Genomic DNA, 27,649 nt, shown 5'->3' with positions numbered 1-27,649 from the left:
GTAACCTCCAAAGGGCAGCGCTTAATCAGTGATTTCGATTAAACGGGCCGTGCAGGGTCGCTGCGTGTGCCTTGGCCTCGCCCAGACATGACGTGCCGGGCACACGTGCTTCTGGGCCGGGCCGCGAGGCACGGCCTGTTTGGCCATCTATATGCCGTATCCGACGGCAACCAGCGTGTTCGCACGAATCTAACTGACGTTTGCACTGTAGCATTTGGGAAAAAAGAAAAACCTCCACCGCACAGAGCCAGAACCCTCGTGCTCCTCCGGCGGCGACGGGCGGCGGAGGTGTGGAACTCGTCACGGCGCACAGGTCCACCAGCGTCCGGCACTCCTGCGCCGGCAACTTCGCCAGCCACCACCAGCTCAACCACATCATCGCGCGCGTCCGCACCTGCACGACCCCCCTAGGGTTTTGCTCCGGCTAGAGGCGGGCGCCTGAGTCATTCCTCTTCGTCGAATTGTTTTTTCTGATTAGCTTTCCGGGGGATTCCTAGTGCAGGTGTACAATATCCTTCTGAAAGTTCTTTTGCGATCTGATTTCACCTTCCAATCGGGTTCGGAGCGACCCTTGTCCTCTATATCACACAATTGTGATTTCAAGCATCCTCTGCAAAAATCGATGAAGAAAGCTTCTGCTTCCGATGACTCTCCAGATTCGAGCACAGGCTGCGATTGGTCCCAGCTTCAGGCTGACGTGCTCCTCCAGATCTTTGGCACTCTCGAGATCCCAGATCTCTTCAGCTCAGGTGCGGTCTGTTGATCCTGGCACCTCATTTATCTAGAGGCCCGTCGTTTCCGCTTGTGCTCGCCGAAACAGAGCCCCTGCCTTGTTTACTCATCTGGCGACCGTGGTGCTGACACGGTCACCCTGCATAACATGTCCACCAACAAGCTTTACCATGTCACTCTATCGGAGCCTGCCTTCCGCACACGCCACATCATGGGCTCCTCGTACGGCTGGCTCATCACTGCGGATGAGCGGTCGAATCTCATACTAGTCAATCCTGCAACCAGAGCTCAGATAGCTATGCCTCCACCTGAAACCATGAACAATGTTAGACTGCGCTACACTGAAGAGGGCGTGCTAGATGGATATGATGTCCTTTACATGGATCTGTTCTCTTCGGATTTTGACACAGAAACGGAGCCATACCATCTTACACTTGAAGAAGCCCGCTTCTTCTTTTATGAGAGGGTTGTTCTTTCTTGCGATCCTTCCCAAGGAAACTGCACAGTGCTACGAGTACAACTGCCCAATAATCAACTCTCTTATACCAGGGTTGGGGACTCCAAATGGACTTGGATTGGTGGAAAAGGCAATTGCTGGAAATATCAAGATATTCTTCATAACAACAATGATGGTTTGTTTTATGGTGTTCGTGGTAGGGGTGAAGTTGATTCTATTAATCTTAATGGACCTTCCGCTGAAGTGAAAGTTATTTTGAAGCCGATCATATCCTATCAAGCGCATAGTAGATATATTGTTCAAGCACCATGGGGAGATCTTTTCCAGATATGGAGACATGATAAGTATAGTAATGAGAATGGAAAAAGAGAACGGGTTGCAGACAAGTTTTTCGTGTACAAGATTGATTTGTTGAACAAAATCTTGTTGAAATAAATAACCTCCAAGATCATGCAATGTTCATTGGTTTCAACAGCCCATTCCTGCTCCTGGTGAAAGACTTCTCTACATTGATTCCCAATAGCATCTACCACACGGATGACTTGCTCAGATATATCTACTCTCACAGATATAGTCTTAGGCAGGTTGTTGTTTTCAATATGGAAGATAGCAGTTTCATCGAGTTATCGCCCCCTAGTTCAGATTCAAGATTGAACTGGCCGCCCCCGGTTTGGATTCAACCATCACTTACTTGAGGTAAGTGAAAATTACTAATACATACATTATTTTATCTGTTTATTATGTTTTGAGTTTTGAGTATGTATTCATGTTCTGTAAATGGCTAATCAGACCTTTGTAGTCGGCACAAGTGATCATGTATCCTCCATGTTCTTGTATAACCATGCACTTATGCCGCATGATAACTACTCCCTCCGTTCCTAAATATAAGTCCTTTTAGAGATTTCAAATGGACTACAACAGGATGATGTATATAGACATATTTTAGGGTGTAGAATCACTCATTTTGCTCCGTATGTAGTCCCTTGTTGTAATCTCTAGAAAGACTAACATTTGGGAACAGAGGGAGTATTAAGTAATGGCTACAATTTCTTAGAATATTTCTACATGTTTCGGATGCAAACCATCTGTTCAGTAGGATAAGATTGCTACAGTTATTGTCGATGAACACACGTTCAGTTGGATAAGATTGCTACAGTTATTGTCGAGGAACACACTTAACCGAATACTGTCTTGTTTTAAGTGTATACCAGTACAATGTGTAGAACTTGGCGTGCTGCTAAAACATGCTTAAATGCTTACCCTTTTATGCTTATTATGGCTGCCAAACCAAATATTTATACTTAAATCTAGATCGAAATCCTTCTGTTGTTTTTGGATAGTTTGGTACATGATATGTCGACAATTAAGGAGGCTTACCAATAAATAAAGTGCCTTAACTAGCTTTGTTAATATCCTACTCTGAAATGTTTCATTCATCTGTCCCTAAAGCTTTATGTCAAATTATTTTCTCTTTCCTAAGGTACTAGCATACTGTTTTGAGTGATCCTAAAACGTATTCTAATTTTTTTTAGGTGTTACAATATCGCTTTTCCAGTTTCTTATCATCGCTTTTTTTGATGATTAGTATAACTTTATATCATATAAGGTTAGGTAATACTCCCTCCGTCCCAAAATAAGTGTCCCTGATTTGGTACAACTTTAGTGCAAAGTTGTACTAAGTCAGCGACACTTATTTTGGGACGGAGGGAGTACATTTGATTTATTCAATACATGTATGATCAGCTAACTGAAACAAAGTAGTGAAAATAAATCCAATCATGTAGCACATCGATCTCTAATTCTCCACAAGTCCAATGATCACTGTAGAAATATAATCATACTGCGTGAACCAGAAAACAAGTGTAGCAATTGTCTCGGACCATTAGGCCAAAGTCAACTCTAATATTTGTACACACAATTGTTTATTTCTTGCAAATATCCCGCGAATTGAACACTGTTTATCCAGGCCTTCAAATAGAGAGGCCTTACTTGGGATTTGCTACCTAAATGGCACATAACTGACTCGTGCTTATTTGAAGGTCCTGCCAGTAATAAATCAGGCCTGTTTTCAAGGTCCTGCTCAGCAATTATGAAACGAACCATTTGTGTTCTGTCATCTAGCTACTTTTTAAAATGAATCAGTATGTTATTCCAAAGAATTATTAGCTTTGCATATATACGCTGATGCTGATACCGAGTATGCGTTGCCTCTGCTTAAGGCGTCTTAAAAGTGCTTGAGTGTCCAGGCAAGTTAGGAACTTATTGTGCACATTGTTCAGGACATCTTACAGGCCAGTTAAGACGTATCAGTGGGGAAATATTTAGTTGTAGCTTTGTACCATTTAATGTTTGATCTTTGAAATATAATGGATTTTGTTCTGATGAGTCATTTCTACTGGTTGTTGCGACAGGCACCAGAGCATTCACATCTGAAGGCTCACATCTTGGAAAACAAACTTTTTTTGAGAAGCTTCATCCCTTGGTCATCACAAACTTGTACAGTTCAAATAACAAGATTAGTGCCTCTGCTGCGTCTATTGTTTTAGTTGGTTCAAGTGAGGAACTTGGGATTATCAGTAACTGTTCATCAGGTAAGTGTAAGGAAACTTTTCGTTTGTACAGTCTGGCTATTGCTAGTCCACTGTTTCGTCAAAGGTTTATTGCTGATGGGATTGAAACTTTGGTCATGATAGGTATCCCAGTTAACGCTGCTATCTCCTTGTGGTGGAACTGTTTCTTTGGTCGGAACCTGATCTTATTCATTATAGGTGTACTTGTTGGAGGAAATTTTGCCGTCAAGCAAATGTTTCCCTTGCTTAGGATTCTTGTTGTAATCTCATGTATCGACTAGCAATCCAGATGAGTAATCCAGAGTCGCAACATAGTTGGAACTTCTTTGCTCTAATTGATGATGGCTCCAGCTGTGAGGCAATCTGCTGCAGAGAGGACCAGGACGTGATGCCAAAACTTCCTGGAGAAGACACCCTGTGAGCTTTGAGGAAAGGATCGTCAGCCTGGCCACAAAGCACGTTTGCTCCTGGGGAACGGTCGCGAGTTATCATTTCTCAAAATGATATATATGTGTGCAAAGTTGTTCTACTGAAATAATACACCCTTAAACCTTTGAGAATTGAATTAATTCAGTTTCTTGAGCAACAATATTGTACAATTATCCATATAAATTTTCTGTAGCTAATATCGTGTAGGAACAAAAATACCAAATGTATTGACAAAATTTTACCAATTACTTTTTTACTGTTATGAGTTGATGAGTCGGTGTTTCCATTGCTAATTGTACTGATTTGGCTCACTGCTGACTGCACAACTTTATTACTCGTATCATGATTCTGCCTCCTACTCCATTTGTACTCACAATTTCTCCGCAGATAGTAATACATGAGTATCTTTCCCTATTATGATAACGCTTCTTCTTAACAGAATTCGTTGGGCCTGAGGAAGTATTCTGCAGTATATATACAGTGGATGGCTTTATTGAGTGATGAGTTCTAGCAACAGAATGGCCATAGTGATCGCAAAATAAAAATAAAAATTAAAAACAGAATGGGTCATAGATTGAACAAAGCTTGGTGATTCAGTGGATGCTTGGAGGCAAGCTGTGAACACTTAATTTACTACTACTTCCGTCCCAAATAGATGGGGCATAAATTCAGTCAAATAGTCGATGTTTTCTAAATTTGACCAAGTATATAAAAAATGAAGATAAAAAATATCAAATCTATGCCAATATATCCACCATTAGATATATTTTCATAATATATTTAATCAGTATTGTAGTTGTTAATATTTTCTTCTATATATAATATATTTGGTCAAACTTGGAACAAATTGACTTTTTGACTGGATTTATACGCCGTGTATTTGGGGACAGAGAGAGCAAGTATTGTTCACATTTACATATAATATTTCAGAGAAAAAAGATAAATATGTTGATTAGAGACAAACTCTATACCCGGTTTCCTCACTGATAATCGTCGGGAAACAACTGCATTTGTAATATCTCGACACGAATGGCGTGTGTGTACCTCAATGGACTTTTGCTAAATGATTATTTCAGTTTTCATTGTGTTCCATCATCTATGAATTTTTATACATGACCGGCTGTACACAAATTAAATAGTCGCTGCATCATAGGTTATATCATTAAAAATATCGATACAAAATTTTCATTATATGGCAGCATGTAAGATAGGACAAGAAAAATAAAAAGGCTTTATAGACACCAGTAAGCTTGCACGTGCAACGCATGTCTCAGCTAATTTATACCTAATATTAAAAGGAGGAAGCTTTCATGATTCTCCATACGTCACCTTCGTTCGTTATTTTTATGTTACTCGTAAAAATTGACGGCTAAGATTTAATAGATCTGCATAACTGTTCGGACCATAACAGAACACTACGGACTCATATATATGCAAAAGTTATGCATCGCCGATCCAAACAACCTGATGCGCCGAGCACGCACGATATGCCTTCTCTCCTTCGCTTTCCAACTCCAGGTCGAGCAATCCCTCGTGAGCAGCTCGCTTCCTCCATGGCTTTCCTATGCCAGGTCTGGTCAGTGATGCGCACGACGCCTCTCCCTTCCCTTATTACGCGCTAGCCGCCGCGCTCCTCCCCACCGTGCCACACATCCGCGTCGTGCCGCTCCCCACCGATCCGCGCCGTCACAAGGAGGCTGATGCCGTGAACATACTGCAGCACCGCTTCGTCATCAAGGGAAGCAGTGAAGATACGAGATGCGCCGGTCGTGGACTGTTGTCGTCTCGTTGGAGTGAACGAGTCGCGGCTGCTGGGTCGAGCAATGTTGCCGAATCAAACGGTCTCCCCGTAGCCTAGCTCCATCTCGGGGTTAACGAGCTGTTGGGCGCGAAAGTGTGGGTCGGCCTCCGCGAGCGGCTGATTCCCCACGCGCTGACCCTCGCCGCCTGCAGATTTACCGGGCGCAGGGCCACCGGCGAGGTTGAGTAGGAGGACGCCTCCACTCCTCCAGCTTCACGTTGTCCGAGTCACTGAACAACGCCGACATTGATGCGGAGTTCACGGCTGTTACCTTCGCGGGATTTGGAGAAGAAGGCCCTCACGACTAGAATTGATGGGAAGGGATATCAATTGGGTGGTCGTGGCGTGCTTTGGGAAGTAGGGGCGGGTCGAGCAGATGAACCCGGCGTCGGCGGTGAGGTAGGCGGGGCAGAACCCCCGCGCGGTGCGGCGGCTGGGTGTTGGCCAAGGCAAAAGGCGTTGCTGGAGGCAGCTGCGCAGCTTGCCGGCGGCGGCGCGGCAGATCGGGTGAGTGGAGTGTGGGCTGCCCCTGGGCACATCGGGCGGAGAGGGATCGAGGGGATGGAGGAGATGTTGACTAGGCCTTTCTTTAGTTTTTTTAACGGTTTTGCTGAAACTCATTCAGCTAAAAATTTGTTTGGTCTCATCCACTTTTTCTACTGTCGGATCAAATCACTCTGCGATTCGTATTTTTGTCGAGGTGGAGAGCTTCCTAGCGAACACGGCGCAGCCTATCTGTTGTTCGGCTCGCAGCCCCTTTTTCTTTTTTGTGTCGCACCATTTTTCTTGCCCCACGTTGGGTTTTAGCCCGCTGGGCATGTGTGGGCTTGTGACCTGGGTCCGGTGTCCTAGGCTACACGGGACGTTTTTTTTCTGCATTGTGTTTTTCTTTGTTGTTTTATTTTTTATCCATTATTCCTATTTAACTTTCAATTTTAGCTGCCTTTTTCTATTTTTTTACCTTTTTCACTTTTTTGTTGGGAGAGAACATGTAAAGATTTTTTAAACTTTATTTATACTAAAATGAGATTGGGTTAATTTCTGAAATGTACTAGAAGATAAATTTTTATACTTTTATTTTGTGTTCTTGGTTTTTTCTCTCTCATTTTGTGTTTTCTTTTTTATGCTTATCATTATTCATATTTTAGACCCACAAAGAGGATGACAGCTAGATCCATTCTAGAATTGAAGAGAGCGTGAATGAAAGTAGCGGTTCCATCGATTTTCTTTATCTCCTCCAATTGCATTACAAGGGGAGGAGTAGTGGTTCTAGATTTTTTTTTTCTGTTTTTCATTGAAAATATTGGATTTTGTTGTTGTTCTAAATTTTGGCAAGTTCATTTTTACTCGTGCTTCCCATTCTCATTTTATTTTTTATTTCCATTTGTCATTTTTTTCTTGCTGTTTTTTCTTCTTCGTCTATTAAAATGTACTTTTTGTTTCCTACTATATGTCGAGGGTCCCCAATTGCATGTCGACCATCGACTGGCAACTAGTGTGTGTGTGTGTGTGTGTGTGTGTGTCGAGGCCCCCGGTTGCATGCTGACCATCGCCTCGCAACTAGTGTGTGTGTGTGTGTGTGTGTGTGTGTGTCGAGGGTCCCCAGTTGCATGTCAACCATCGACTCGCAACTAGAGGAGTGTGTGTTTGTCGAGGGTCCCTAGTTGCATGCCGACCATCGACTCGCAACTAGGGATGTGTGTGTGTTTTGTCGTAGCCCCCAGTTTCATGTGAACCATCGACTCACAACTAGGGGAGTGTGTGTTTCTCGAGAGTCCCCAGTTGCATGCCGACCATCAACTCGCAACTAGGGGTGTGTGTGTGTGTTTATTTTGTCGTGGCCCCCAGTTGCATGTCAACCATCGACTCGCAACTAGGTGTGTGTGTGGGTGTTTTGTCATGGCCCTAGTTGCAACCCGACCATGGACTCGCAACTAGGGTGTGTGTGTGCGTGTGTTTGTCGAGGGTCCTAGTTGCAAGCCAAACATGGACTCGCAACTAGGGTGTGTGTGTTTTTTGTCGAGGCCTTCCATGCCGACCATCGACTCGCAACTAGGGGTGTGTGTATGTGCTTTATCGAGGGTCCCCAGTTGCAAGCCGACCATCGACTCGCAACTAGCTGTGTGTGTGGGCGAGTTTTTTGTCGTGGTCCCCAGTTGCAACCCGACCATCGACTTGCAACTAGGGGTGTGTGTGTGTGTGTGTGTGTCGAGGCCGCTAGTGGCAATCCGACCATTGGCTTGCAACTAGTGTGTGTGTGTGTGTGTGTTTGTTGAGGCCCCTAGTTGCATGTCGACCATCAACTCACAACTAGGGGCATTTGTGTTTGTTGAGGCTCCCAGTTCCATGCTGACCATCGACTTGCAACTACGGATGTGTGTGTGTTTGTCGAGGCCCCCAGTTACATGCGACCATCGACTCGCAACTAAGGGTGTGTGTGTGTGTGCGCGCGCTCGTGTGTGTGTGTGTGCGCGCGCGCGGGCGCGTTTGTTGAGTCCCCTAGTTGCATTCTGACCATCGACTCACAACTAGGGTGTGTGTGTTTGTCGAGGGTCACCAGTTGCATGAAGACCATCGACTCGCAACTAGGTGTGTGTGTGTGTGTGTATGTGTTTGTCGAGGGTCCCCAATTGCAAGCCAAACATCGACTCGCAACTAGGGGGTGTGTGTGTTTGTCGAAGGTCCCCAGTTGCATGTCGACCATCAACTCACAACTAGGGAAGTGTGTGTTTGTCAAGGGTCCCCAGTTGCATGTCGACCGTCGACTCGCAAGTAGGGTGTGTGTGTGTTTTGTCGACGGTCCCCAATTGCATGTCGAACATGGACTCGCAACTAGGGTGTGTGTATGTGTTTTCTGAGGCCCCCAGTTGCATGCTGAACATCGACTCACAACTAGTGTGTGTGTGTGTGTGTGTGTGTGTGTGTTTGTCGAGGGTTCCCAGTTGCATGCCGACCATCGACTCACAAGTAGGGGTGTGTGTGTGTTTGTCGAGGGTCCCCAACTTCAAGCCGAACATCGACTCGCAACTAAGGGGTGTGTGTGTGTTTGTCGAAGGTTCCTAGTTGCATGTCGACCATCGACTCGCAACTAGGGGCAGTGCGTGTTTGTCGAGGGTCTCTAGTTGCACGTCGACCATCGACTCGCAACTAGGGGGAGTGTGTGTTTGTCAAGGGACCCCACTTGCATGCGGACCGTCGACTCGTGTGTGTGTGTGTGTGTGTGTGTTTGTTTGTTTGTTTGTCGAAGGTCCCCAGTTGCATGTCAACCATCGACTCGCAACTAGGGCAGTGCGTGTTTGTCGAGGGTCTCCAGTTGCACGTCCACCATCGACTCGCAACTAGTGTGTGTGTGTGTTTGTGTGTGTGTGTGTGTGTGTTTGTGTGTGTGTGTGTGTGTTTGTCGAGGCCCCCAATTGCAACCCGACCATCAACTTGCAATTAGGGGTGTGTGTGTTTGTCAGGCCCCTAGTTGCATGTCGACTATCGACTCGCAACTCAGGGTGTGTGTGTGTGTTTGTCGAGGGTCCCAGTTGCATGTCAACCATCGGCTTGCAACTAGGGAAGTGTGTGTTTGTCGAGGGCCCCAGTTGCATGTCAACCATCGACTCGCAACTAGGGGTGTGCGTGTGTTTTGTAGTGGCCCCCAGTTGCAACCCGACCATCGACTTGCAACTAGGGGTGTGTGTGTGTGTGTTTGTCGAGGCCCTAAGTTGTATGCCAACCATCGACTCGCAACTCAGGGTGTGTGTGTTCGTCGAGGGTCCCCAGTTGCATGTCAACCATTTACTTGGGACTAGGGGAGTGTGTGTTTGTCAAGGGACCCCAGTTGCATGTGGTACATCGACTCGTGTGTGTGTGTGTGTGTGTGTTTCTCGAGGCCCCCAAATGCAACCCGACCATCGACTTTCAACTAGGGTTGTGTGTGTTTGTCGAGGCCCCCAGTTGCATGTCGACTATCGACTCGCAACTCAGGGTGTGTGTGTGTGTTTGTCGAGGGTCCCCAGTTGCATGTCAACCATCGACTTGCAACTAGGGGGAGTGTGTGTTTGTCGAGGGGCCCCAATTGCATGCCGACCATCGACTCGCAACTAGGGGTGCACGTGTGTTTTGTCGTGGCCCCCCACTTGCAACCCGACCATCGACTTGCAACTAGGGGGTGTGTGTGTTTATCGACGCCCCAAGTTGCATGCCGACCATCGACTCGCAACTCAGGGTGTGTGTGTTCGCCGAGGGTCCCCAGTTGCATGTCAACCATCACCTTGGGACTAGGGGAGTGTGTGTTTGTCAAGGGACCCTAGTAGCATGTGGACCATCGACTCGTGTGTGTGTGTGTGTGTGTGTGTGTGTGTGGAGGCCCCCAATTGCATGCTGACCATCAACTCACAACTAGGGGTGTGCGTGTGTTTTGTCATGGCCCCCCAGTTGCAACCCGACCGTCGACTTGCAACTAGGGGTTTGTGTGTGTTTGTCGAGGCCGCCAGTTGCATGTCGACCATCGACTCGCAAGTCAGGGTTTGTGTGTTTGTCGAGGGTCCTCAGTTTCATGTCAACCATGGACTTGCAACTAGGGGGCGTGTGTTTGTCAAGGGACCCAGTTGCATGTCGACCATCGGCTCGTGTGTGTGTGTGTGTGTGTGTGTGTGTTTGTCGAGGCCCCCAATTGCATGCCGACCATTGACTTGCAACTAGGGGTGTGCGTGTGTTTTGTCGTGGCCCCCAGTTGCAACCCGACCATCGACTTGCAACTAGGGGTGTGTGTATGTTTGTCGAGGCCCCCAGTTGCGTGCCGACCATCGACTTGCAACTCAGGGTGTGTGTGTGTGTTTATCGAGGGTCCGCCGTTGCATGTCAACCATCGGCTTGCAACTAGGGAAGTGTGTGTTTGTCGAGGGCCCCAGTTGCATGTCAACCATCGACTCGCAACTAGGGGGGTGTTTGTCAAGGGTTCCCAGTTGTAACTCCACCCACGATACACAACTAGGGCCGGACCCTTTTTTTGTCCCAGTTGTAAATCCACCATCGACATGTAACTGGGGCATCCATTTTTGTCTTAGTTACAACTCCACCACCGACATGCAACGGGGCCTGCCTTTTTTCTTTTCCCAGTTGCAAGTCGACCATCGACACGCAACTGGAGCCCAACCCATTTTCGTCGTCGTTTGCATTACACCCTGACATGCAATTGGGAGCCCCATATTTTGTGTCCCAGTTGCAAGCCCTCCACGAGTCTGCAACTCGGTTGCTCGACTAATTTTGTTCTAGTTGCAACGCCATCCTCGATATGAATTAGGACCCGACCCATTTTTTCAGTTGTAAGTCCACCCTCTACAGCACCTCGACCCAACCTGTTTTTGTCCGAGTTGGAAGTTCACCCTCAACATGCAACTGTATGCCGCAATAAGACATCAATTAAGGCCACGAGGAAAGTTATCAGCCATTTGCATCTCCACATTTTAAAAAAATATGCATCATTTTCCTTTTTATTGGTTTCATCTTTTTTTTCATAAAAGTCATTACATTTTCCTAAAAGTGTTTACATTTACAAAAATCATGGTTTTTTTAAAAAATATATTTTTATTTTAGAAACATAAATAGTTTTAAATTTCACAAACATTTTCTGTATTCACTAACTTTTTTGAATTTGTATACGTGATTGTAATAGTGTGTATGCATGCATGCAAAGACAAGTGATGATTAGTGCTTCCAACTTTGTTCTGTGACAGCGATGTGGAGTTTGGACCAGATTCCCTGGGAGCATAAGAGAAGTCGTGAAGAAATGATCTTTACGTATGCAGTAGTTCAAACATGGTCCTATTGAACAGTTCTAAGATGAAGCCATGCTACTTGGTGTTGCTGCCTAAAAGGACACCTAAAATGATCACCGAGAACATTCTATTGATCCTTCTATTTTCTAGAATGACATCAAGAAGTAACTTCCTGGAATGGTATGATAGTTGTAGTACTTAGGAATCTATTATCCCTTTCATTTTCTAGGCATATATATTATCACGTACAGCCTGATCCTTCTGTTTTCTGTACAAGAAAACTGAATTCCAGTTTGAATCAGATCTATCATCATATTCCAATAGTAAAAATGAATTTTGAACAAGCAGCAGGATGTTGGGGAACGTAGTAATTTCAAAAAAAATCCTACGCACACGCAAGATCATGGTGATGCATAGCAACGAGAGAGGAGACTGTTGTCCACGTACCCTCATGGGCCGTAAGCGGAAGCGTTATGACAATGCGGTTGATGTAGTCGTACGTCTCCACGATCGACCGATCCTAGTACCGAAAGTACGGCACCTCCACGATCTGCACACGTTCGGCTCGGTGGCATCCCATGAACTCACGATCCAGCAGAGTGTCGAGGGAGAGCTTCGTCAACACGAGGGCGTGATGACGGTGATGATGAAGCTACCGGTGCAGGGCTTCGCCTAAGCACTGCAACGATATGACCAAGGTGGATTATGGTGGAGGGGGGCACCGCACACGGCTAAGAGATCAATGATCAACTTGTGTGTGTATGGGGTGCCGCCCTCCCCCGTATATAAAGGAGTGGAGGAGGGGGGAGGGCCGGCCTCCTAAGCGCGCCCAAGGGGGGAGTCCTACTCCCGGTGGGCGGTGGGAGTAGGATTCCCCCTTTCCCTTGTTGGAGTAGGAGAGAAGGAAGGGGGAGAGAGAGGGAAGGAAAGGGGGGCCGGCCCCCCACCCAATTTGGATTGGGCTAGGGGGGCGCGCCCTCCACCTTGGCCTTCCTCTCCTCTATTCCACTAAGGCCCAATAAGGCTCATATACTCCCCGGGGGGTTCCGGTAACCTCCCGGTACTCCGGTAAATGCCCGAACTCACACGGAACCATTCCGATGTCCAAACATAGCCATCCAATATATTGATCTTTATGTCTCGACCATTTTGAGACTCCTCGTCATGTCCATGATCACATCCGGAACTCCGAACAACCTTCGGTACATCAAAACACATAAACTCATAATACCGATCGTCACCGAATGTTAAGCGTGTGGACCCTATGGGTTCGAGAACTATGTAGACATGACCAAGACACGTCTCCGGTCAATAACCAATAGTGGAACCTGGATGCTCATATTGGCTCCCACATATTCTACGACGATCTTTATTGGTCAAACCGCATAACAACATACGTTGTTCCCTTTGTCATCGGTATGTTACTTGCTCGAGATTCGATCATCGGTATCTCAATACCTAGTTCAATCTCGTTACCGGAAAGTCTCTTTACTCGTTCCGTAATGCATCATCCCACAACTAACTCATTAGTCACATTGCTTGCAAGGCTTATAGTGATGTGCATTACCGAGAGGGCCCAGAGATACCTCTCCGACAATTGGAGTGACAAATCCTAATCTTGATCTATGCCAACTCAACAAGTACCATCGGAGACACCTGTAGAGCACCTTTATAATCACCCAGTTATGTTGTGACGTTTGGTAGCACACAAAGTGTTCTTCCGGTATTCGGGAGTTGCATAATCTCATAGTCATAGGAACATGTATAAGTCATGAAGAAAGCAATAGCAATATACTAAACGATCAAGTGCTAAGCTAAGGGAATGGGTCAAGTCAATCACATCATTCTCTAATGATGTGATCCCATTAATCAAATGACAACTCATGTCTATGGCTAGGAAACTTAACCATCTTTGATTAACGAGCTAGTCAAGTAGAGGCATACTAGTGACACTCCCTTTTGTCTATGTATTCGTACATGTACTAAGTTTCCGGTTAATACAATTCTAGCATGAATAATAAACATTTATCATGATATAAGGAAATATAAATAACAACTTTATTATTGCCTCTAGGGCATATTTCCTTCAGTCTCCCACTTGCACTAGAGTCAATAATCTAGATTACACAGTAATGATTCTAACACCCATGAAGTCTTGGTGCTGATCATGTTTTGCTCTTGAGAGAGGCTTAGTCAACGGGTCTGCAACATTTAGATCCGTATGTATCTTGCAAATCTCTATGTCTCCCTCCTTGACTTGATCGCGGATGGAATTAAAGCGTCTCTTGATGTGCTTGGTTCTCTTGTGAAATCTGGATTCCTTTGCCAAGGCAATTGCACCAGTATTGTCACAAAAGATTTTCATTGGACCCGATGCACTAGGTATGACACCTAGATCGGATATGAACTCCTTCATTTGCTACTTCCGAAGCAGCTATGTACTCCGCTTCACACGTAGACCCTGCCACGACGCTTTGCTTAGAACTGCACCAACTGATAGCTCCACCGTTCAATATAAACACGTATCCGGTTTGTAACTTAGAGTCATCCGGATCAGTGTCAAAGCTTGCATCGACGTAACCATTTACAACCAGCTCTTTGTCACCTCCATAAACGAGAAACATATCCTTAGTCCTTTTCAGGTATTTCAGGATGTTCTTGACCGCTGTCCAGTGATCCACTCCTAGGTTACTTTGGTATCTCCCTACTAAACTAATAGCAAGGCACACATCAGGTCTGGTACACAGCATTGCATACATGATAGAGCCTATGGCTGAAGCATAGGGAACACCTTTCATTTTCTCTCTATCTTCTGCAGTGGTCGGGCATTGAGTCTGACTCAACTTCACACCTTGTAACACAGGCAAGAACCCTTTCATTACTTGATCCATTTTGAATTTCTTCAAAACTTTATCAAGGTATGTGCTTTGTGAAAGTCCAATTAAGCGTCTTGATCTATCTCTATAGATCTTGATGCCCAATATATAAGCAGCTTCACCGAGGTCTTTCATTGAAAAAACTCTTGTTCAAGTATCCTTTTATGCTATCCAGAAATTATATATCATTTCCAATCAATAATATGTCATTCACATATAATATTAGAAATGCTACAGAGCTCCCACTCACTTTCTTGTAAATACAGACTTCTCCAAAAGTCTGTATAAAACCATATGCTTTGATCACACTATCAAAGCGTTTATTCCAACTCCGAGATGCTTGCACCAGTCCATAAATGGATCGCTAGAGCTTACACACTTTGTTAGCATCCTTTGGATCGATAAAACCTTCGGGTTGCATCATATACAACTCTTCTTCCAGAAATCCATTCAGGAATGCAGTCTTTACATCCATTTGCCAAATTTCATAATCATAAAATGCAGCAATTTCTAACATGATTCGGACAGAATTAAGCATCGCTACGGGAGAGAAGGTCTCATCGTAGTCAACTCCTTGAACTTGTCGAAAACCTTTCGCAGCAAGTCGAGCTTTGTAGACAGTAACATTACCGTCAGCGTCAGTCTTCTTCTTGAAGATCATCGGGTAAGTCAATCAAAGTCCACACTTTGTTCTCATACATGGATCCCATCTCAGATTTCATGGCCTCAAGCCATTTCGCGGAATCTGGGCTCATCATCGCTTCCTCATAGTTCGTAGGTTCGTCATGGTCAAGTAACATGACCTCCAGAACAAGATTACCGTACCACTCTGGTGCGGATCTTACTCTGGTTGACCTACGAGGTTCGGTAGTAACTTGATCTGAAGTTACATGATCATCATCATTAGCTTCCTCACTAATTGGTGTAGGCGTCACAGGAACCGGTTTCTGTGATGAACTACTTTCCAATAAGGGAGCAGGTACAGTTACCTCATCAAGTTCTACTTTCCTCCCACTCACTTCTTTCGAGAGAAACTCCTTCTCTAGAAAGGATCCATTCTTAGCAACGAATGTCTTGTCTTCGGATCTGTGATAGAAGGTGTACCCAACAGTCTCCTTTGGGTATCCTATGAAGACACGTTTCTCCGATTTGGGTTTGAGCTTATCAGGTTGAAGCTTTTTCACATAAGTATAGCAGCCCCAAACTTTAAGAAATGACAACTTTGGTTTCTTGCCAAACCACAGTTCATAAGGTGTCGTCTCAACGGATTTAGATGGTGCCCTATTTAACGTGAATGCAGCCGTCTCTAAAGCATAACCCCAAAACGATAGCGGTAAATTAGTAAGAGACATCATAGATCGCACCATATCTATTAAAGTATGATTACGACGTTCGGACACACCATTATGCTGTGGTGTTCCGGGTGGCGTGAGTTGCGAAACTATTCCGCATTGTTTCAAATGAAGACCAAACTTGTAACTCAAATATTCTCCTCCACAATCAGATCGTATAAACTTTATTTTCTTGTTATGATGATTTTCCACTTCACTCTGAAATTCTTTGAACTTTTCAAATGTTTCAGATTTATGTTTCATCAAGTAGATACACCCATATCAGCTCAAATCATCTGTGAAGGTGAGAAAATAACGATACCCGCCGCGAGCCTTGATAATCCCCAAGTGTAGGGAATCATCATAGCAATTTCCAAAGGTGGAAATGATAAGTATGGAGTGTCGAACCCACAAGGAGCTAAAGGTAAGATCAATATTCTCTCAAGCCCTATCTGCCACAGATACGACTCTACGTACACCGAACGTTTGCTTCCAACTAGAAACGAGAAATAAAACTATGTTGTGGGTATGAAGAGGATAACTTTGCATGATATCAGAGAGCTAAAATATAAAAGTAGTTGCTGTTATCATAAAGTTAGAATATACTACTAAATACTATAAATAGCGAGTGTGGAATAATGATGGATCGGTGTGCGGAATTGTCCTAGGCAATTGTTAACAAGACCGATAGTCGTCATTCCAATTTCATATGAGGGAGAGGCATAAGCTAACATACTTTCTCTTCTTGGATCACATGCACTTATGACTAGAACTCTAGCAAGCATCCGCAACTACTAAAGATCATTAAGGTAAAACCCAACCATAGCATTAAAGCATCAAGTCCTCTTTATTCCCATATGCAACAACCCCCTTACTCGGGTTTGTGTTTCAGTCACTCACCAACCCACTATAAGCGAATCATGAACGTATTGCAACACCCTACAGCGGGAGTCCCTCACGCTTGCGCGACACGGAGAGCACCATAGGACAGCACCAATAATAAAACATACAACTCATACCAATCTAGATCATCAATCAACCCAAAGACAAAGGATATCTACTCAAAACATCATAGGATGGCAACACATCATTGGATCATAATATGTGGCATAAAGCACCATGTTCAAGTAGGGATTACAGCGGGGTGCGGGAGAGTGGACCGCGTAAAATAGATGAGGATGGTGATGATGATGGGGATGTTGGTGAAGACGATCATCGCGGCGATGATTCCCCTCCCGATGGCACTCCGGTGCCACCGAGAGAGAGGAGGAGAGGTTCTCCCCCTTGTGCTTCCTCCTCCATGGCCTCCCCCCTAGATGGGGAGAGGTTCTCCCTCTGGTCCTTGGCCTTCATGGCGATGATGGCCCCTCCGGGATCCTCCTCCATGGCCTCCGGTGATGATGGCCCCCTCCGGCAGGGTGCCAGAGAGGGCCTAGATTGATTTATCGTGGCTACAGAGGCTTGCGGCGGCGGAACTTCCGATCTAGGTTATTTTCTGGGGGTTTCTGTATTTATAGGAATTTTTGGCGTTGGTTTCACGTCAGGGGGGTCTCCGAGTCGTCCACGAGGCAGGGGCCCACGCCCAGGGGGGTGGGCGCGTTTCCCACCCTCGTGGACAGCCCGGGACTCTTCTGGCCCAACTCTTTTGCTCCAGGGGCTTCTTTTGGTCCATAAAAAATCAACAAAAATTGGCACGTCAATTGGACCCCGTTTGGTATTCCTTTTCTGTAAAACTCAAAAACAAGGAAAGAACAGAAACTGGCACTGGGCTCTAGGTTAATAGGTTAGTCCCAAAAATCATATAAAATAGCATATAAATGCATATAAAACATCTAAGATGGATAATATAATAGCATGAATACTTCATAAATTATAGATACGTTGGAGACGTATCAGCATCCCCAAGCTTAATTCCTGCTCGTCCTCGAGTAGGTAAATGATAAAAGAAATAATTTATGAAGTGTGAATGCTAGCAGGTGCACAAGTTTGATCAATGATAATTTCAATCACCTTTTCTAGCATCATTATATGTCATAACAGTAGCTCATCTCATAAAACTTTTCATGATCAAGTCAAGTAGATCATAAACTTTCTTGAAAACTAACAAACAATATTCTCAGTCATCAAACAATTGCAATTCATCTTATTTTCAGGAAGGGTCTATGTCAGAGCTTTGATTCAGCAAACTCCACATACTCAACTATCATTTAATCTTTCACAATTGCTAACACTCACGTGATATTTATGGGTTCAAAGTTTTAATCGGACACAGAGAAAGATAGGGGCTTATAGTTTTGCCTCCCAACCTTTTACCTCAAGGGTAATGTCAACAATAATAACTCATGAAAACCTACATCCAAGTGGATATATATATCCGGATCACTCCAACACAAAGTGCTTGCCAAAGGAAAAAGTGTAAAAAGGAAAGGTGATGATCACCATGACTCTTGTATAAGGGTAGAAGGTAAAAGTAAAAGATAGGCCCTCCGCAGAGGGAAGCAGAGGTTGTCATGCGCTTTTATGGTTGGATGCACAAAATCTTAATGCAAAAGAACGTCACTTTATATTGCCCCTTGTGATAAAGACCTTTATTATGCAGTCCGTCGCTTTTATTTCTTCCCTATCACAAGTTCGTATAAATCTTATTTTCTTCGCACTAATAGATCATACATATTTAAGGAGCAATTTTTATTGCATGCACCGATGACAACTTACTTGAAGGATCTTACTCAATCCTTAGGTAGGTATGATGGACTCTCATGGCAAAACTAGTTTAAGGGATGTTTGGAAGCACAAGTAGTATTTCTACTTGGTGCAAAGAATTTGGCTAGCATGAGAGGGAAAGGCAAGCCCAACATGTTGGATGATCCAAGACAATATAACGTTTCGGATATAGGAAAACATAACCCATTAAGTTGTCTTCCTTGTACAACATCAACCTTTTAGCATGTCATATTTTAATGAGTGCTCACAATTACAAAAGATGTCCAAAATAGTATATTTATATGTGAAATCTCTCTTCCTTCAATATTCTTTCATGAATTGTTCAAGTGACCAATTCTGCGTTTGCTAACTTTCAATAAGTTTACTACCTATACTTATTCTGTGTGAAGTCATTACTCCCCATGGTATAAGCATATGAAACATATAAATTCAGATTTATGATATTCAATTCATTCAACCATTTACTCACAGGATATATGTGAAGCACGTGAGTAAATGACAAACTACTCCAAAAAGATATAAGTGAAGAACACTGAGTAGTCAAATAGTTAACTAGCCATGGGAGGATTCTTTTTCATTCAAGATTTCAGATCCAATGATTTTATTCAAACAACAAGTAAAATTGAAAATACGCTCCAAGCAAAACTCATATCATGTGATGAATAAAAATATAGCTCCGAGTAAGGTATACCGATAGTTTTGAAGACGAAAGAGGGGATGCCTTCTGGGGCATCCCCAAGCTTAGGCGGTTGATTCTTCCTTGAATATTACCTTGGGGTGCCTTGGGCATCCCCAAGCTTAGGGTCTTTCCACTCCTTATTCTCCTCATATCGATATCTCACCCAAAGCTTGAAAACTTCAATCACACAAAACTTAACGAAACTTCGTGAGATAGGTTAGTATGATAAAACCATTCACTTTGGTACTGTCAAAGACAAGGTTCATAATTGTTCCCACACAATGTCTAATGTACCATATCATTTCTACAATTTATATTGAGAAATATAAGCCATAGAAACTAGAAAACAAGCAAACTATGCAATGAAAACATAATCTGTCAAAAACAGAACAATCTGTAATGATCTGAACAACAACCATACTTCTGCTACTCCAAAAATTATGAAATAAATTGGTGGATGTGAGGAATTTGTCTATTAATCTTCTGCAAAAATAATCAACTCAAAAGCGCTCTTCTGTAAAAAAAAATGGTAGCTAATCTCGTGAGCGCAAAGTTTCTTTTTTTTTACAACAAGATCACATTAACTTTCACCCAAGCCTTCCCAAAGGTCTTACTTGGCACTTTATTGAAACGAAAGCTATAAAACATGATTAATACAGTAGCTTAATCATGTAAACACACAAAAACAGTACGGGTAAATATTGGGTTGTCTCCCAACAAGCGCTTTTCTTTAATGCCTTTTAGATAGGCATGATGATTTCAATGATGCTCACATAAAAGATAAGAATTGAGACATAAAGGGAGAATCATGAAGAATATGACTACAACATTTAAATATAACCCACTTCCTATGCCTAGGGATTTTGCGAGCACATAATTTATAGGAACAAGAATCAACTAGCATAGGAAGGCAAAACAAGTATAACTTCAAAACTTTAAGCACATAGAGAGGAAACTTGGTATTATTGCTACTCCTACAAGCATATATTCCTCCCTCATAATAATTTTTAGTAGCATCATGAATGAATTCAACAATATAACCATCACATAAAGCATTCTTTTCATGATCTATAAGCATAGAAATTTTTTTACTCTTCACATAAGCAAAATTCTTCTCATTCGGAATAGTGGGATCACTAATTCCCAAAGTGACACTCTTCCAAACCCACTTTAGATGATGGTATTATGCATACTGAAAGATCGTGGATGTCGCCTAGAGGGGGGGTGAATAGGCGCTTTAAAATAATTACGGTTTAGGCTTGAACAAATGCGGAATAAACCTAGCGGTTAATTTGACAAGCACAAAACCTACAACAACTAGGCTCACCTATGTGCACCAACAACTTATGCTAAGCAAGATAAACAACTAAGTGATAGCAGGATATATGACAAGAAACAATATGGCTATCACAAAGTAAAGTGCATAAGTAAAGGGTTCGGGTAAGAGATAACCGAGGCACGCGGAGACGACGATGTATTCCGAAGTTCACACCCTTGCGGATGCTAATCTCCGTTTGGAGCGGTGTGGAGGCACAATGCTCCCCAAGAAGCCACTAGGGCCACCGTAACCTCCTCACGCCCTCGCACAATGCAAGATGCCGTGATTCCACTAAGGGACCCTTGAGGGCGGTCACCGAACCCGTACAAATGGCAACCCTTGGGGGCGGTCACCGAACCCGTACACTTTGGCAACCCTTGGGGGCGGTCACCGGTACCCGTCAAATTGCTCGGGGCGATCTCCACAACCTAATTGGAGACCCCGACGCTTGCCCGGAGCTTTACACCACAATGATTGAGCTCCGAACACCACCAACCGTCTAGGGCGCCCAAGCACCCAAGAGGAACAAGCTCAAGGGCACCAAGCACCCAAGAGTAATAAGCTTCTCAACTTGTAACTTCCACGTATCGCCGTGGAGAACTCAAACCGATGCACCAAATGCAATGGCAAGGGCACACGGAGTGCCCAAGTCCTTCTCTCTCAAATCCCACCGAAGCAACTAATGCTAGGGAGGAAAATGAGAGGAAGAACAAGAAGGAGAACACCAAGAACTCCAAGATCTAGATCCAAGGGGTTCCCCTCACATAGAGGAGAAAGTGATTGGTGGAAATGTGGATCTAGATCTGCTCTCTCTTTTCCCTCAAAAACTAGCCAGAATCCATGGAGGGATTGAGAGTTAGCAAGCTCGAAGAAGGTCAACAATGGGGGAAGAACACGAGCTCGAAAGATAAGGTTCATTGGGGAAGAAGACCCCCTTTTATAGAAGGGGAAAAATCCAACCGTTATGTGCTCAGCCCGCACACGAGCGGTACTACCGCTCCACGAGCGGTACTACCGCTCTGGCGGAAGAAGCAGGGAAAAAAGGAGCAACCAAACATGAACCTTGGGGCGGTAGTACCGCTTATAAGCGGTACTACCGTGCACCCCAGCGGTACTACCGCTGGAGGAGCAGAACACGGGACCAAAAATGCAGTAGCGGTACTACCGCCCGACCGGAGCTGTACTACCGCTTATAGGCGGTACTACCGCCCATCAGGGCGGTACTACCGCTTATAGGTGGAACTGCCGTGCCTTACTGCCGTGCAACTACTGCAAAACTCGACACGAAAAATGCAAGACCCAAAATCGAGGCGGTACCAGCACGGAACCGTAGCCGTACTACCGCTTATGGCCATAGGCGGTACTACCGCTTTGGACAGCGGTACTACCGCTTGGGGCGATAAGCGGTATTGCCGCTCTGGCCGCGGTACTACCGCTAGGAAACCAAAACTGCCATAACTTCTGCATATGAGCTCCGAATTGAGCAAACTCAAGCTTGTTGGATTGAGAAAGACGAGTAGCATCAAAACTCAAGCTTGTTGGTTATAGTAAGAAGAGGCAGGGGAGGTATGCCAACAAATAGAGGAGTGAAACCTCCAACCGAGAAGAACCGGCATAACCTCCAACATCGAAAACATCATAGAAGATGCGAGTGAACTCCGTTTTCGATGAACTCGAGCTTGTCATCAAGATGACCATAAGCTCCAAAACTCACAAAGAGAAGAACCAAACAAGAACCAACAAAGATGATGCAAGGATGCAATGGTTTGAGCTCTCTATGAACGATACGATCAAGCTACTCATCGAGAGCCCCCCTTGATAGTACGGCAATCGATCCTATAACCCGGTCTCCCAACTACCATCATGAGACCGGTAAAATGGAAAACCTATCAAGAGCAAACCTTTGCCTTGCACATGGTCCACTTGAGCTAGATGATGACGATCTTGACTCCCTCAAGTTGGACCACCTTTCTTGGTTGTGTTGGCTCGATGAAGACTAGTTGATTGCTCCCCCATACTCCACTATGGGTGAGCCACTCTTCCGCACATCTTCACAAGTCCATTGTCACCACAATGGACAGCAAGCTTCAAGCATTTGATCTCTTCATGATGCTTCACTTGAACTTGCACACCGCAACATCTTCACAAGTCCATTGTCGCCACAATGGACGGCAAGCTTCAAGCATTTGATCTCTTCATGATGCTTCACTTGAACTTGCACACTGCAACCTAACCCCACAAAGAACTCTCACGAAGATCATGGGTTAGTACACAAAGCGTAATTGACAATGCTTACCACACCATGGGATCGCTTGATCCCTCTCGGTACATCTTGTGCGCTTTGTGTGTTGATCAACTTGATTCACTCTTGACTTAGTCTTGATCAACCTTGACTCTTTCCAACTCTCTTCATTTGGATGATGTCTTGAAGGTAAACATGAATGATCACACAATCTTCTTCTTCAACACATGCTTGCAATAAGCTCTACTCTCACATGACCAATCTTTGGATAATTCCTTAATATCACCTTGGTCACCACATAAACTCCTTGAAACCAACACATGGACTTCAAGAAATGCCTATGGACAAATCCTTCAAATATAACTCAAGGCAACCATTAGTCCATAGAGATTGTCATCAATTACCAAAACCAAACATGGGGGCACCGCATGTTCTTTCACATACTCCAAAAGATATAAGTGAAGTTCATGGAGCATTCTACAATTAATATAGACTAACCAATATCCAATCTCAAAATGTATAAGTGAAGCACACGAAGCATTCTATAAAACCATACTCAAAAGATTTAAATGAAGCACAAAGAGCAATTCTATAAGATCATACTTAAAAGATATAAGTGAAGCACATGAAGTATTCTATAAATTTATGAAGGGACATCTCATACTAGCATGGTTCTTAAAGAAAAAGAAAAACACAAAGGACACAAATCATGTGAACAAAACAAAAAATGAGGTATACCGATATTTGTTGAAGAAGAAAGATGGGATGCCAACTGGGGCATCCCCAAGCTTAGATGCTTGAGTATCCTTGGAATATTTACTTGGGGTGCCTTGGGCATCCCCAATATTGAACTCTTGCCTCTCTTTATTCTTCTCACATCGGTAACTCCTCGTTCTTCGAACACTTCATCCACACAAAACTTTAACAAAAACTTTGTGAGATCCGTTAGTGTAATAAAGCAGACTACCACTTTAAGGTACTGTAATGAACTCGTTCTTTATTTATATTGGTGTTAAACCTAATGTATTCCAACTTCTCTATGGTTCATACCCCCCGATACTAGCCATAGATTCATCAAAATAAGCAAACAACACGCGAAAAACAGAATCTGTCAAAAACAGGACAGTCTGTAGTAATCTGGAAGTTTAATAAACTTATGTAACTCCTAAAATTATGAAATAAATTTGACAATTTGAAAATTGTGTACAAAAGTAATGTGCAAAAAGTTTCAGACCCATTTGACCTTCCAGTAAAATAATGTAAATTCATGCACTACAGCCAAAGTTTCTGTTTTTGTTCTGCACATAGTAAACAAGCAATCTAATCATCCTAAAACCAAAGCTTGGCACATTATTTTTATAATAGAATGGATATATACAAGGGGATAATTATTTACAGAGAAACTTCCATGAAAAATTCTACATTGTTTCCGTGAGCATGAACACAAGTGCTCAAGGTCGACCCTCACTTCCTCAATGCATAACTTTCCAATCACTTCTCTTTTTGAAAAACTTTTTAGGCATGAGAGGCAAATAATAATTTTTTTGTATTTTCATTCTTTTAAAAAAATTGTATGTTTCACCCACAACTAAACAGAAACGAAAAGGAAAAACAAAATCTACTTAGTGAAGAAAGCAAACAAGCACACACGAGAATATCAACCCCACGCTATTGCTCCCCGGCAACGGCGCCAAAAAAGAGCTTGATAATCCCCAAGTGTAGGGAATCATCGTAGCAATTTCCAAAGGTGGAAGTGATAAGTATGGAGTGTCGAACCCACAAGGAGCTAAAGGTAAGATCAATATTCTCTCAAGCCCTATCTGCCACTGATATGACTCTACGTACACCGAACGTGTGCTTCCAACTAGAAACGAGAAATAAAACTATGTTGTGGGTATGAAGAGGATAACTTTGCATGATATCGGAGAGCTAAAATATAAAAGTAGTTGTTGTTATCATAAAGTTAGAATATACTACTAAATATTATAAATAGCGAGTGTGGAATAAAGATGGATCGGTGTGCGGAGTTGTCCTAGGCAATTGTTAACAAGACCGATAGTCGTCATTGCAATTTCATATGAGGAAGAGGCATAAGCTAACATACTTTCTCTTCTTGGATCACATGCACTTATGATTGGAACTCTAGCAAGCATCCGCAACTACTAAAGATCATTAAGGTAAAACCCAACCATAGCATTAAGGCATCAAGTCCTCTTTATTCCCATACGCAACAACCCCCTTACTCGGGTTTGTGTTTCAGTCACTCACCAACCCACTATAAGCGAATCATGAACGTATTGCAACACCCTACAGCGGGAGTCACTCACGCTTGCGCGACACGGAGAGCACCATAGGACAACACCAATAATAAAACATACAACTCATACCAATCTAGATCATCAATCAACCCAAAGATAAAGGATATCTACTCAAAACATCATAGGATGGCAACACATCATTGGATCATAATATGTGGCATAAAGCACCATGTTCAAGTAGGGATTACAGCGGGGTGCGGGAGAGTGGACCGCGTAAAATAGATGAGGATGGTGATGATGATGGGGATGTTGGTGAAGACGATCATCGCGGCGATGATTCCCCTCCCGATGGCACTCCGGTGCCACCGAGAGAGAGGAGAGGTTCTCCCCCTTGTGCTTCCTCCTCCATGGCCTCCCCCCTAGATGGGGAGAGGTTCTCCCTCTGGTCCTTGGCCTTCATGGCGATGATGGCCCCTCCGGGATCCTCCTCCATGGCCTCCGGTGATGATGGCCCCCTCCGGCAGGGTGCCAGAGAGGGCCTAGATTGATTTCTCGTGGCTACAGAGGCTTGCGGCGGCGGAACTTCCAATCTAGGTTATTTTTTGGGGGTTTCTGTATTTATAGGAATTTTTGGCGTTGGTTTCACGTCAGGGGGGTCTCCGAGTCGTCCACGAGGCAGGGACCCACGCCCAGGGGGGTGGGCGCGTTTCCCACCCTCGTGGACAGCCCGTGACTCTTCTGGCCCAACTCTTTTGCTCCAGGGGCTTCTTTTGGTCCATAAAAAATCAACAAAAATTGGCACGTCAATTGGACCCCGTTTGGTATTCCTTTTCTGTAAAACTCAAAAACAAGGAAAGAACAGAAACTGGCACTGGGCTCTAGGTTAATAGGTTAGTCCCAAAAATCATATAAAATAGCATATAAATGCATATAAAACATCTAAGATGGATAATATAATAGCATGAATACTTCATAAATTATAGATACGTTGGAGACGTATCAGCATCCCCAAGCTTAATTCCTGCTCGTCCTCGAGTAGGTAAATGATAAAAGAAATAATTTATGAAGTGTGAATGCTAGCAGGTGCACAAGTTTGATCAATGATAATTTCAATCACCTTTTCTAGCATCATTATATGTCATAACAGTAGCTCATCTCATAAAAATTTTCATGATCAAGTCAAGCTATTCACATGTTAAAGTATAGATCATAAACTTTCTTGAAAACTAACAAACAATATTCTCAGTCATCAAACAATTGCAATTCATCTTATTTTCAGGAAGGGTCTATGTCAGAGCTTTGATTCAGCAAACTCCACATACTCAACTATCATTTAATCTTTCACAGTTGCTAACACTCACGTGATATTTATGGGTTCAAAGTTTTAATCGGACACAGAGAAAGATAGGGGCTTATAGTTTTGCCTCCCAACCTTTTACCTCAAGGGTAATGTCAACAATAATAACTCATGAAAACCTACATCCAAGTGGATATATATATCCGGATCACAAATATGACCCAAACGGCAGTGCCACAAATAAGTTGCACTATCATTATCAACTCTGCATCTTTTGGCTTCAATATTATGAATATGTGTGTTACTATCGAGATTCAACAAAAATAGACCACTCTGCAAGGGTGCATGACCATAAAAGATATTACTCATATAAATAGAACAACCATTATTCTCTGATTTAAATGAATAACCGTCTCGCATCAAACAAGATCTAGATATAATGTTCATGCTTAACGCTGGCACCAAATAACAATTATTCAGGTCTAAAACTAATCCCAAGGTAGATGTAGAGGTAGCATGCCGACTGCGATCACATCGACTTTGGAACCATTTCCCACGCGCATCCTCGCCTCGTCCTTACCCAATCTTCGCTTAATCCATAGTCCCCGTTTCGAGTTACAAATATTAGCAACAGAACCAGTATCAAATACCGAGGTGCTACTGCGAGCATTAGTAAGGTACACATCAATAACATGTATATCACATATACCTTTGTTCACCTTGCCATCCTTCTTATCCGCCAAATACTTGGGACAGTTCCGCTTCCAGTGACCAGTCCCTTTGCAGTAGATGCACTCAGTCTCAGGCTTAGGTCCAGACTTGGGCTTCTTCACTTGAGCAGCAACTTGCTTGCCATTCTTCTTGAAGTTCCCCTTCTTCCCTTTACCCTTTTCATGAAACTGGTGGTCTTGTTGACCATCAACACTTGATGCTCCTTCTTGATTTCTACCTCCGCAGCCTTTAGCATTGCGAAGAGCTCGGGAATTGTCTTATCCATCCCTTGCATATTATAGTTCATCACAAAGCTCTTGTAGCTTGGTGGCAGTGATTGAAGAATTCTATCAATGACACTATCATCAGAAAGATTAACTCCCAGTTGAATCAAGTGATTGTTATACCCCAGACATTTGGAGTATATGCTCACTGACAGAACTATTCTCCTCCATCTTG

The 27,649-nt window shown here is 43.7% G+C and overlaps 1 long non-coding RNA gene across 1 annotated transcript; it reads left to right on the top strand.

The window, feature by feature from the left end:
- Window positions 1-181: 181 nt before the first annotated feature.
- LOC109786934 (uncharacterized) lies at window positions 182-4,450 on the top strand. The gene is made up of 3 exons (XR_002238459.4): window positions 182-1,885; window positions 3,601-3,780; window positions 3,883-4,450. It is a non-coding gene; the product is annotated as an uncharacterized lncRNA (long non-coding RNA).
- Window positions 4,451-27,649: the final 23,199 nt, after the last annotated feature.

The sequence above is a fragment of the Aegilops tauschii genome, chromosome 3 (genome assembly GCF_002575655.3).
Source record: "Aegilops tauschii subsp. strangulata cultivar AL8/78 chromosome 3, Aet v6.0, whole genome shotgun sequence".
NCBI classification, from domain to species: domain Eukaryota; kingdom Viridiplantae; phylum Streptophyta; class Magnoliopsida; order Poales; family Poaceae; genus Aegilops; species Aegilops tauschii.
Note: the sequence above shows the minus strand (reverse complement) of the source record. Positions and strands in the feature narration are given on the sequence as shown.